The sequence below is a fragment of the Lissotriton vulgaris genome, chromosome 1_1, assembly GCF_964263255.1.
Source record: "Lissotriton vulgaris chromosome 1_1, aLisVul1.2, whole genome shotgun sequence".
Lineage (NCBI taxonomy): Eukaryota > Metazoa > Chordata > Amphibia > Caudata > Salamandridae > Lissotriton > Lissotriton vulgaris.
The window spans coordinates 1,888,190,230-1,888,203,516 of NC_141685.1; the positions used below are offsets into that span (position 1 = coordinate 1,888,190,230).

At 42.7% G+C, this 13,287-nt stretch overlaps 1 protein-coding gene across 4 annotated transcripts in view; it reads left to right on the forward strand.

The window, feature by feature from the left end:
* CNTN1 (contactin 1) overlaps nucleotides 1–13,287 on the forward strand; it is a 1,059,655-nt gene that overhangs the window by 677,207 nt on the left and 369,161 nt on the right. The gene's annotated exons all lie outside the window — the stretch shown is intronic.

A 13,287-nucleotide genomic window follows, 5' to 3' on the forward strand; every position in this document is an offset into this window, starting at 1 on the left:
CTACAGCTTCTCTGAAAAAACAACACAACAAAGTCCCTTTCTGTTTTAGGACTTAGAATTTTTTTCTAGCGAACACCTCAAAAGCTCCAGAGCCTTCGCTGGACTGGCTTGCAGCAGGTAGCTGACCCCCAGCTTTATTGTGGCACCTATAATTTCAGAAGTATTTTTCTTTAAAAAACTGGCAAAGTCCCTTTTTCCATTAAGACTCTGATATTTCAAATGTTTTGGCTTCCGGACTTTCACTGGACCAATCCACTTTGCTGACTCGACTCGACCAGGTCTCCAATCGCTGTTGGTCCCAAATCAGGCCTAGGTTCAGTACATTGCGATCATTGACTTCTATCGGCACTTTCAAACTTTTGGGGGGGATATATATTGCTTGGTGTTTTCACTTTATTACAGTTTTAGTGCTGCATAAATACTTTACTCATTCCCCTAAATTTAGCCTTTCTGCTATGTGGAATAGCTACCAAGAAGTTAAGCTCAGCCTAATTTAGTGACCTGAGTTGTGATTGTTCCCTGATGTGGGGAGTCACCCTCCCCAAATAATTATCCAATTTCTTACATCTACCAATAACAATTTGGTTGCATTTCTATAGTATAATGCATTAGAAAATCAGTTTATACAGATACATATTTTAAAATGCTTTGCAAAGAATAAAAAGCTAAAATAAAAATGCATACATACATAATTCATTGCTCACATGTGGAAGGTTTTAGGGAATCAACTGGTTTGATTATTGTTTAGTGAATGTCAAGATAAACCAGGAGTGTCCTCACACTATAGAAATAGAGAGTGAGAAAGAAAAGAAACACAGATATATAGAGAGGAATGTCTCTTTATCTCAAAAGTAAACCAGAAAGACATACAGGGCCTTATTTATGAAAACTGTTGCATCACTGGGTGAAAACAGCGATGCAACAGTGATGGAGGCGTCATATTTACTGTATGACGCACCATTTTACAAGGAGTTACAGATACGTCAGTATTTCTGAAGTATCTGTAAGCGTAGTAATGACGCATTGCTGGACTGTGTCATAAAAGTGACGCAACTCCAGCAATGTGCCTTTCACATTGGGCAAGCCTGATGTGAAAAGGCCTGTGTCAGTCTTACTCCTGCTGTGAGGCAGGCGTAAGATTTTGACGCAATGGCGTCCTAGAAGTGGCGCAGTGAAATCTGATCAATTTCACTGTGCCACTTCTACGGGCCCACCCTACATTCATTATACCTGGCGCAGGTATAATGTAGCGCAGGGCTTTACAAAGTGATGCATCTGGTTAGATGCATCACTTTTTTCCATAACAGAGAGATTGGAAAGTGATCTATTGCTGAAGTATCTTTAGCATCATGTTACATGAGAAATGAGTTTCTGATGAAATTACAAGTATCTCACATTTGACTATTGCATATAATAAAATTGAACCAAAATACACCATTTTACTTAGATTTTCAAACAAATCTTTGGAGTGAGAATCACCACTGATTTTAGTGCTTCATGTACTGCTCTCACTTGCATTGTAATATTTCACATGTCTCTGTTGCACATAGCCTAGAATGAAGTGCATAGTGACCCTTCATTTTGGCACACATCAAGGAAAATAATTGGAGGGGACATTGTTTCTGGTGTGAGAAAGTGGATTGATATTTAAGAAGGATGGTAGTCCACCACAAGGAATAATGGCACTATTCTTGTTAGGCCAAGTAAAGGTTTCAGTAATTTAAACCTGTGCATAACCCTTGGTTGTTATGGCCCAGAGTAGCCAGGCTTACCGCAAAAAAATGTGTAAAGCATTTAGAAGTACAAAACAATTAGTCAAAAATACAACACAACACAATATGAATCATGCACCAGTTTATAACAATATTAGCAGCCCGTCCCGATGTTGTCCGGGTATGAATTGCTGCCGGCCAGTAGTATATTGTTTTGTAGGATTTCGTTTTGATAGCATTTCCTAACTGTGACAGGCCTGTGAAAAGCTCAGATTCACAGTGCACTGCTGATGCACTTAAGAGTGCTCGTTCAGTAATGTGTGAACTCGAGTTTCCCTACTTTATTTTTCCTTGCAATATTATTTAGCCCGAACTCGACAACATGGCATGAGCACAATTTACATTACAGAAGAACACATTCATTTGTGGTAGGCACGGGGAGACAAAGAGATGTGCCTGGAATCATAGGATGTTTAGCTGATGCCAAGATTCAAACGTAGCTCCCCAGCTCTAAAGTTCGCAATTCTAGAACTTGTGGCGGGAGGTGTGTCTTAAAGTGTATGTCCCTGCTGGCCATCATTGAGAGAGACCTCAAATGGGTGGTGAAAAAATATGAGTATGTTGCTGTAGATGTGGGCCGCCGTGCCACCAATGCACTTATCGGGGAGGGTAAACACCCATTATTTCGCACCATTCTTTCCGCATACCATCACTCTGTTTACTTTCATTACGAAAGTGCCATGACTCCGCAATGCCATTATAACGTATGGCATTACATTTTATATGCTTTTACCACGCATACATTTACAACAAAATTTGTTGTAATGAATGAATGGTAAAAGCATGTTTTTTTTTTTTTATTTTGGATAAGGTAAGTATGGGTATAGGGTATATGTTTTGGGGTACTGAGGTATATGTTTTGGGGTGTTTGGGTATTTTAAGGGTTCAGATATCGTTTTGGGTTATGGGGTACAGGGGTAGTTTTAGGGTTTAGGGATAGGTATGGGCTTTGGGGTACATGGGTATTTTTAGGGTTCAGGGCAAGGTTTGAGTTTTGGGGTATAGGGGTATTTTTAGGGTTCAGGGGTGGGTTTGGGTTTTGGGGTACAGGGGTATTTTAAGGGTTCAGGGCTAGGTTTGGGTTTTGGGGTACAGGGGTATTTTTAGGGTTCGGGGCTAGGTTTGGGTTTTGGGGTACAGGGGTATTTTAGGGTTCAGGGGTAGGTTTGGATTTTGGGGTACAGGGTTATTTTTAGGGTTCAGGGCTAGGTTTGAGTTTTGGGGTACAGGGGTATTTTGAGGGTTCAGGGGTAGGTTTGGGTTTTGGGGTATAGGGGTATTTTAAGGGTTCAGAGCTAGGTTTGGGTTTTGGGGTACAGGGGTATTTTAGGGTTCAGGGGTAGGTTTGGGTTTTGGGTTACACATGCTCATGCATCTGATCAGGCTTTCGCTGCCCGCCATTGGCTTTAGCAGGTTTTTTTTTAAAAGGCACGCGATTGGGCAAAGGCGGGTACATGTCCTGCCTTTGCAATCCCATTCCCGACCGTGTCTAGCACGCGCACCAGCGCTCGTTCGCCTCGCTGCCGGCTCTTCTCTCTGCTCCTCTGTGGTGCGCGCGCACCACTAGTATCGATATCCGCCCTCGTTTTCATCCCACTTAAAACCCTGGACTTAATGGCCACAGCTGCCAACTTTGCTAAATGGTAGCAGTCGAATTCATGGCATGCAAGGTAGGTAAATATTGTTACCAAACAGCCAAAACAGCTTTCTAAAGAACTAAACGCATACTTATGTATTTCCAGCACCACCATAGCCCCCGGTACATCGAAGTTCCATTGAACACGGCTGCCGCAATGTTTACCCATGGTGACCAGTTGCTGGGGAACTTTCAACGCCATGGCGAGTCACACTTCCTCGTTCTCGGTTGACATGCGTGTGTGGCTATAACAATTTTTTGCATCACACTTCCTGCTTTGACTCACCCCAAACCATATTGTGGCTGCCTCGTCCCCATTAAGCATGGGTGAATTTTGCGAATTCGCGATCCGCGGATTTGCGAATTCGCGATCCGCAAAATTTGCGAATTTGTGCGAATTTTTGTTTTTTTGCGTGTTCGCTGGGTTTTTTGCGTGTTCGCTGGGTTTTTTGCGTGTTCGCGGGGATTTTTGCGTCTTCGCGAGCCGCTTGCATAGCGAAGTTACCCATGCAGTCGTTTATGGGAGAGGGAGAGAGAGATAGATAGATAGATAGATAGAAAGAGAGAGAAAGAGAGGGAGAGAGAGAGAACGAGAGAAAGAAAGAGAGGCCGGATCTCTGAAGGGCCTGATTCCTGAGTTGCCCCTACAGAACATACAGCTTTTTATTTTTAGCAAAATGCATATGAAAATTGTGCTGTAAAGGTCTCTTTTAGTTTAACCCCTCCTGACAACTCAAAATGGGTGTATTTGCCATCCTCTCCCTTCTTCCTGTTTTTTTTATCTGTAAGTGCTTCCTGATGAGGTTTAATTCCTTGGACAGGTGCCTCGTTGCCTACTTGTAACTATTCTCTGACCCAGCTTCAAGGGTCAGAGCAGGGTCAGAGAATAGTTGCAAGTAGGCAACGAGGCGCCAGGAAGCAATTAGCAGCAGGTGTCCAAGTTAAAGTTAATTTGTTTGTAACCCTTTTGTAAAAGGTTACAAAGAAATTAGGTTCAACTTTTGCACCTGCTGCTGTAACCCTTGCTTGGCTGAAAATTCGTCCCTGCTGATTCGTGGATTTTACCGCGATTTCGCGAGATTCGCGGATCGCGAAATCGCGGAAAATCCGCAAATTCGCCCGCGAAACGGATTTTACGCCCACCCTTGGTCCCCATAAAAAAGAAACAATCTCATAAAATGTTGGATGCATTCTGCTCCGGGGGGAGCATTTAAAAGGGGTTTGCGGTCACTCCGGTAGGGGTTCAAGCTTTTTTCCGCTCCCCAACTTTGGCGGATGGGGCTGCGCTGTGTGTGCATGTGCCTGCTTCACTTCATGCTCGCGGCTGAGCCAGGAGTGCAGGCTGTCCCAAATGTCCTTTCCGGCAGAGCAGTCTCTGCTCAGCAAGCGCCCCGGGCGCCTTTTTTTTTCTCACATCGCCTGCCGTTAAATGCAGAGAAGGGAAAAGCTGTCCTCTATTTTCATGGATCTTTCCCTTCCTCATTTTCTTAGGAGCGAAAAAAAAAAAACCCGACCTCTTGTTTTATGCAGTGACGTCTTAAGAACTTCGAGCAAAGTACTTGGGTCTTTAGCAAAGGACAACTAGTCCAAGCCCCGCCGGAGAGCATTTCTTTAAGGAAATTAAAAACAAAAATAGCAGAGAGTGCGTCTTTGACCTTTTGCTCATTTGCACATTTTTTCAAATGTTCCTTTCACTTTTGTTTTCCCTCCATTAGTCTTTGCTGTTACATTCTCACCCGCTGCAAAGTTTGCCGGTGATGTATGTAAAGTGATGTTGCGTTGACATTATTGCCTTGCGTCAGAAAGGAAAACGCAAAAGTGAATATAGAATGTTATGCCAGCAAGCCTAGATCCTGCCCTAAGCACGCGACCCCCATTTCATGCACTACCTCACTTTATTCTTTATACTGTGCCTTTTCTTTTTTTACTAATATTAATTTAAAAATGCTGACCTATTTAAGCCATATGCTTTTGACATGAGTTACTCCCGCCCCCAGGCCCTTAAAGGGAGATCACCTCTCACAACTTTACATGCAAAGTGTGCATGTTGACAACTTGGGGTGACGTAAGGTTCATTTTTATGACCCAGATGCCAGAGGTGATAAACATCCAACCTGTGCCCTCGGTGTTTCTGTTTCTCCTGTAAAGGGGACGACCACTATGAAAATGTGGATGAGTGCACTCTGCCTCAGAGTGACCCACGGCTCTCAGCAAAGACCGCATGATGGGAGGCACTTCCTTCCAGTACCCGCATCACTGTGCATTGTGTAGCAAAAAAGACAAACTCCCCTGCTGGTGCTCACACCCTTCATCTGCCCTGATTCCACCATAAGGTTAGAGTAGTTTGGAGAAACATGTATTCCACCTACACCATTGATGTACTCTAGGCACCCTGCACTGCTATGCATTACTTTAACCCCTCCCCTGCTGGTGACGGAACCACTCCATCATCAGCCGCGGTCGCGCTGTGCTGATGACGTAGCGGTTCCGTCACGGCCCGCTCGGCATGCCTGCGCGGCGTGGTTCCGCGCCTGCGCTGAGAGTTCCATTGAGCGGGCAGGCCGTGACAGAACCGCTCCGTCATGAGCACAGCGCAACCGCGGCTGGTGACGGAGCGGTTCCGTCACCAGCATGGACCCGCCGCTCGGCCGCCTCGCCCCCTTAGCACTGCAGCAGAATAGCCGCCACAGTGAAGGGGTTAAGAAGCAAACAGGATTTCTCTATTTTCGAGACAAATGGCAATTATTAACTGTATTTGTGCTGGGTGCCTTTTGCTACAGACTTGTAGCTAAATTGTCTTGTTAAGATATTACTGAGTTCAATGGTACTCTTTTTTTAAGAAACCAGATTGTATTGATCTTTTAACCTAACAAAAAAACATAGCATCCAATACATATAATTGTTGCTAGGCGAGGGTTTTTCCTCTTATACTGTACAACCATCGCTCAGTCATTTTTAAGTTCATTGTAGTTCCACCAACGTCCCCAAATCTTAACATTTTTACAAGGATTGAGATATATATATTTTCCATTCAGTGCAGTCAAACAGAAGCTCCACGGTACTAGCTTTCATGCAGGTAATTTAGAACATAGGAGCTCGGCATCTCAATTAATCATAATCTCCCCTCAGTTTTCACTCTTGATCCCCTAACATCCAGCCGCATAGTTCTCTATCCCTCCTCCACCTTTCACGGGGGAGGCCGGACCTATTTCCTTCCATTATACTTCTCATGGAATTCTGCATCCCACATGCCTGCTTATAACAAGCATTTGCAATGCAATAGGTCTCGCATTACTGAATGTTTGAGCTGTTGGTGTTGCATTATTATTAGCAATGCCAATAGCTCAAACTTTAATAATGCGAGACCTATTGCATTGCAAATGCTTGTTTATGATTAGCGCATATCCACACAGAACGAACAAGATATGTTCCATAATACTGACATCAATGTGAACCTTAATACTCCTAGTTCTGGGTTAGAATAAGAAATTTCATTTAATCATGTTTTGTGTAGATGAAATAAAGTGCTTTTTAGATTAGCACACGGCCAATTAAAGCATAGACGATCAGAGCCAGCCGATGCTTTTGGTGTTGAGATTATGATAGGAAACCAATCATTTTATAGAACAACCAGACATGTTCACTTTTTATCCAGCCGCAGCCCGTGGAGGGAGTTCCGTGGGGCAGAGAGGCGGGGTGGGGGGTTCTAAACACCGGAATATGGATAATTGCAGGTAAGTAAACAATTTAATCAATAAAATGAATTTCGTAGCGCGCCCTACATTGCAAAATGCGATGCAGCGCGCGCTACGAAATTCGTTTTATTTATTACATTGTTTACTTACCTGCATTCATCCATATTCCGGTGTTTAGAACCCCCTACCCTGGCCCTCCCCCGCCCCGCCTCTCTGCCCCATGGAACTCCCTCCACGGGCCGCGGCTGTTTTTATCAGTCTTTGTTCTGTTCTTACCCCTGAGGGTAAGGTAGGCAACCGCGCCCTTCTGTCGCGCCCCCTCTCATATTTCCTTCTACCCCGGTCTACCCTGAAATACTGTACCCTGTCCCTCTCCCAACTCAGGTATTTCTCCTTGCCTGTAGTTCCACTGACCACTCACAACCTCCTAAAGATGTTTGCCAAACAGCTGGTGTCTCCCTCATATACTCGTTCTTGAAATGTTCTGATTTTATTTTTAAAGTCTTCCAGGTCTAAGGATAAGATGCTGACCTTCACAGCACATATCAATCCAACACATCCTTGCAGTTTTTTGTGTGCAAAACAGTAGTCTTTATTTTCCGCTTGCATCCTAAAAATTATCTAAAATAATACGCCATGGATTTTAAAGACTTTAAAAAACCTCTTGAGGTATTTGTATGCCTTTAAATGGATTTCCGCATTGTGTACAGTGTAATAAGCATTAATGTAGAACGCGGGCAATATGAATAAAGCCTTAATTAACAAAGGCTTTGCAACATTTTTGGGTATCCAGTGTTTTCGTCTGGTTAGAATGATGGAGGCCAACATCCTCAAAGAAGGGGGTTTATGCAGTCTTGGCAGTCTCATGATTTCACTCTGCAGCTGGATCTACCGCCCAGAGATATGTAAATTCTCCCATCTGTGAACGCTAACGTTCAAATACTGTACACATGGGTATTGTAAAATATATGCATGAGTATGAATAACTGAAAAGCTACATTTCCTATATCAGAACATTTCTTTCTTTTCGTCTTTTGGCATTTCATTTTGACCTTATTTGGGCAGATATATAGTTTACTTTTTGTATTCTTTTTTATTTACTTGTCCTTATCTTCTTAGGCAGCTATATTTTGTGTGTTTTTTCACTTCAATGAGAACCGTTTTTGTTTCTCATACCTGCTTAGCTTTCCTAATACTTTAACTGAGTTTCCTAAATGCCATTTATGTTTCCTACTTAAAATGTTTTAAGTTGATTAACACTGATGAAAGGGCGACCGATATAAGTGATACACTTATTTAGTGAGACAGCACCATCTAGCGCTGCTGAAAATGTTCGCAGGTTTGGATCCCTGCTCACAATGAATTGGCCACAACATATCGGAGTTTCTCTTTTGTAGTACAATAAACCTGCAATCTATAAACAAAGGGAAGCTATTAACGTTTATACATATCGAATTATCCAGCCAACGTATAGACTCACTTAGAGTTTAAAAAAAGACGATTATAGAAAATTATATGCAGAAGCAGTTACTATTCTGAAGAACTACAACGAAGTCTATTCTGGTATATTTATCAATGGTTTAGATTTCAGTGCATGCTACAGTAACAAAGGGCGCTCATGAATATGTGTGCATATTTTAATGTATATACCTATAACTCATTCCAGTAAGATCGTGTTTCATTTTCATATATACTCTTGAAAACAACGGCAGGAAGGACCACACACATTTTGTATTTAACACATACAATGACATGCTTTTTGTAATGTTGAATTATATCCGTCCTCAGTTAAAAATATATGGTTCATTGTTCCAAAGACAAACTATAATAATGCATGTGTTTTCAGCTTTTCCAAATGTTCATTTGCCCAATTGCACCCTAGTCACCAGTAAGCTGGACTATAGTAACACCCTCTATGCCGGGATCACCAAGCAACTCAACAGAAGACTACAGGCCATCCAGATATCTGCAGCCAGACTCATCCTCAACCTTCCACACAGAACTCACATTGCACTGCACCTCTGAGAACTACACTGGCTTCCAATTCAGAAGGTGCTCAATTCAAACTCCACTCATAACATATTTAAGGCACTCCACAAGTCGGGCCTCATTGCTTTAACAGTCACATTTCCGTCTACCACCCACCCAGACACCTCCACTCTGTAGGACTCCTACTCGCCAACATCCTGTGCATACACAGAACCAGAGAGGAGCACACAAGTTCTCTTATATCATTCCTAAAGTGTGGAACGACCTCCCTCTCTATATTAGAGCTCCTCCTCTTGAATTCCACAAGAAGCAGAATACCTGTCTTTTCAATGTACCAACCTAACAAAGGTAGGGCTAGGCACACCCACCTGCTCAGCGCCAGGAGACCCTTTCAGGTAATAGAGCACTTTACAAATACACATAACAGTTGGTCTGGCCCGGACCAGGGTTCAATTCCCGTCTCGGCGGGTCTTGAGCTCAATTTCCCCGGACCTGATAATTCTCGCCTCAGTGCCTATTCTAATCATGGGTCCCATTCTGCAACTCTGGGCAATAGCTTGCTTAATCTCCACAACTGCCCCAACAGCGCTAGGATGCCTGACTAAACCTTGGGGGTGCCAAGGAGTGGGCACTTCACGGGGAAAGGCCAGGAAGGGTTCCACAGCGGTATGTGTACAGTGCCTTGAGACCCCTTCGGGGGTGATTTGTGTGCTATATAAGAACTACATTTACATTTACATGTGAAATTGTTCATCAAGTGTGAGGGGACAGGTGTTGTCTAGTGTGTAACTGGACACCCTGCAGAAAATAGAAACCTTCTCAGGGGGTCCCACTGATACCTGGTCCTTTTAAACCAACAAAGAAGAAATTGGCACAGAAGCTGAAATATAAAATACATATTTATTTATCTCAGATGAGGGAGACTACGTCACACAATACCCTCAGAAACTGTATGAGGCAGTCTAAGGAGTACAAAAAACAGGGGCCTTAAAATATGCTTAGTGTTACATAGCATAAAACCAAGGGAGAGGTCCTGGCTCGTGTAAGAATGAAAAATACCTAATATGGGCATGCAAGATCTGCTTGCTCAACAAAGTGGGAGGAGAGTTACTTCTCCATATATCAGTAAAAATAGCCTGACAGTTGTATAAGAGGAGCAGGTGCATTCTACTAGCTAAGCCCTTCTGAGCATGTGCAAGGTTCTGAAGAGGGAAACAGCACATGGCGAGCACATGGCTAACTAAAATGGCTGCCAAGTACAAAAATGGCTTTCAGCTCATGCAAACAAATCCCTGCAATCTTTAGCAACCCCATGAAATGCGGTATTCCTACAACATGAAGGTCAATGGCATCAACATGAATATATATCAGCTTTGCAATAGGTACATATTAAAGCTTAGATAATGTGACACCACCTAAAGAGGCTGCAGTGGGAACTCATGCATTCCTGGGATTTTGGCTAACCTTAACTCATAGCAAATATTTGTTGTATCCCTGGGAGCCTATTTGCCACTGGGCTTAATCTTCATGGAGTAAAACTCCATAAAGGAATCTACGGCCATATGTATTAATATTAATGATTGCGCATACCAAATTACAAATTTTTGCAATTCACTATTTGGTAATCACAAACACTAATATTCTAAAGTGTATTTTACACCTTTCCGATTCCTAGTGGGTCGGAAATAGACCTACCACTTGAATATTAATGAGATAGATTTCCCTACGTGAGCTGATTATCAAGGTAAGTAAAAGTTGTTCTTGGAGCTTCCTAGTTCTTCCCACAAGGTCGCTGTCTTCTAATACCCCAAAGATAATCAGTGATAGGCTTACCTCTAGTCTTCTTTCCATGAGGATAGTCAATACCTTACCTATATCCTGCCAATAAGATTGAGTTTCTGAGCATTGCCAGATCATGTGTACATCATCTGCTTTCTCCTCATCACACTTCGGGCAGTGCTTATTTTCCGCTCCTATTTTAAACAAGTTTAAGGGGGACCAATATACCCTATGGGAAGTAAACAAATGGTTCTTTCTTAATAGGGCATATCTGACAAAAGACCAAAGAGTAGCCATAGATACTTGCCACAAAGATGGTAGATCAACTGCAGGAAGAACTTTCTTCCATCTTCCTTCTGATAGGGTGTTAGGGCCATCTCCTGCGTGGATCAGCTTCCAGTACCTAGTTGAAATCTCTTTTTTATTTTGCGCGTTGGTATCGCAGATTTATTTTACCCTTTCCATCGCGCGACCTACATCTGGTTGTTCACGAGCCCAGCTTGCTAATTGTAAATATTTAAACCTTGACAGCGTATTATTTGTTTCTTAGGCAAGGAGTTCCCATGAAATTGCATTTTCTTCCCCTAGCAGTTGGCCCCATTTTTATGTCCCGGCCTCAATAAGTGGTGTTGCCAGTGAGTCCACTAGGGGGTTTCACCCATACCTCCCTCTTGGGCAGAATGGTTAACAGCCGCTAAACATATTAGTTGACTAGACTGCTTAAGTGGGTCACCGAAAAGTATCAAAACTTGGGAGCCTCAGGTTGCATATATGTTGGAATAAGCTCATACATAGTACTCACAGGAATTGGTCCAATGATTAAGACACTCGCCTCCAGAGAGAGCTTGGGCAGGTGATCCCATTACCACTTGCAACTGGAGCAGGAAGGCACATCAGGAGTACATTTTTCCGGCAGGCTGCGGGCATGAGGCTCTAGAATCATTTAGCACCTGATTACATGCCTTTGCAAGTTGTCTCATATGAGGACTTATAAAAAATTAAAAAAGTATATCAATGATATAGGTCTCAGTTTGCGATTCATTGGGAATCACAAAATCACAGGCATGGTGGCCTGCTGGGGTCAGCAGTCTGGCATGTCTATGATTGCTTTTAACTGAAGCAAACTTTTATTTTTTTAAATGCGCCTCACTTTCCTTGAAGGAAAATGGGATGCGTTTCAAACAAAAACGTTTTCTTTTTCTTTTTTAAAAGTTGGCAGTGGTCTTCAGGACCACTGCCTGCTCTTAAAAATAATTTTCCAACCATTTTTAAAGGGGGAGGGGACCCTTAGGGAACCCTTCCGATTTGCAGTCAGTTATCACCAACTTCAAGTTGGTGGAAAGATGCTGTTTTGTTACTGCATTTCGGTCACAAAACATTCGTACATACCAATGGAAATTGGTATTTGGAAGGGACGCCCTAAACATGGGCCTTCCAAATACCAAATCACAAACACAAATTGCAATTCAACAACGTGATACCAAATTGCAATTTTGGTTTTGTACATTTGTAAAAGCATTTTTGCGATCAGAAATGGCCGGTCAGCTGTTTCCGACTACAAAAATGCTTCGTACATGTGGCCCCTTGCCTCTGAAATTCATGAATGCTTCACTAGTATCTGCACATCTAGATTAATATTGGTTAAAGCTTGAACACTTTGAAGAATTGAGAATTTTTAATGAAGTTCAGCACTGAAGGTGCCGTTGCACTTTCCTATGGAAAAAACATCTTGGGGCATATTACCAACAACTAGCGATAATTTTTGTCTCTAACTTGTTTAGAGACAAAAATTATCGCCGCACATCGGCGATTTTTATCGCAGATAAACCTTGCTATTAGCAAGGCTTATCGCAAATGCGATAAAAAACGGCCGCAATGCATGAATATCGCTGAAAAGTCAGCGATATTCATGCATTATCGAGCAAATGCTCTTAGCCATGTTATCCACCTCCCATTGGATAACATGGCTAAGAACTGCTCAGGGCAGGTGTTAGCTTTTGGAGATATTCGCGCTTAGCGCGAATATCTCAAAAAGTTGTTAATAGGAGATAGCGATGTTAGGGACTGTTTCCAGTCGCTAACATCTTGGCACGCCCACTTTGCATGTCATTAGTGATAAATATCACTGACATGCAAAGCGGGGCCCAAGATGGTCGCTATCTCCTTTTAGCTGTCACTAACTGGTGTTAGCGACAGCTTGGTAATAGGGAGATAATTTTATCTCCGCTTTCTTGGCTTTTAAAGCCAAAAAAGCGGAGATAAACCCCCTTGATAATATGCCCCCATGTTCTTTTGACACTAGTATTGTAAGACTGCAGTAATTTTCATTGATATGCAAAATTAGATTATATGTGCACGCGCTTCCCTGGAGCGCTGTATCAGTGTATTTAGTTACAGTATTTCACTGCAATTGATC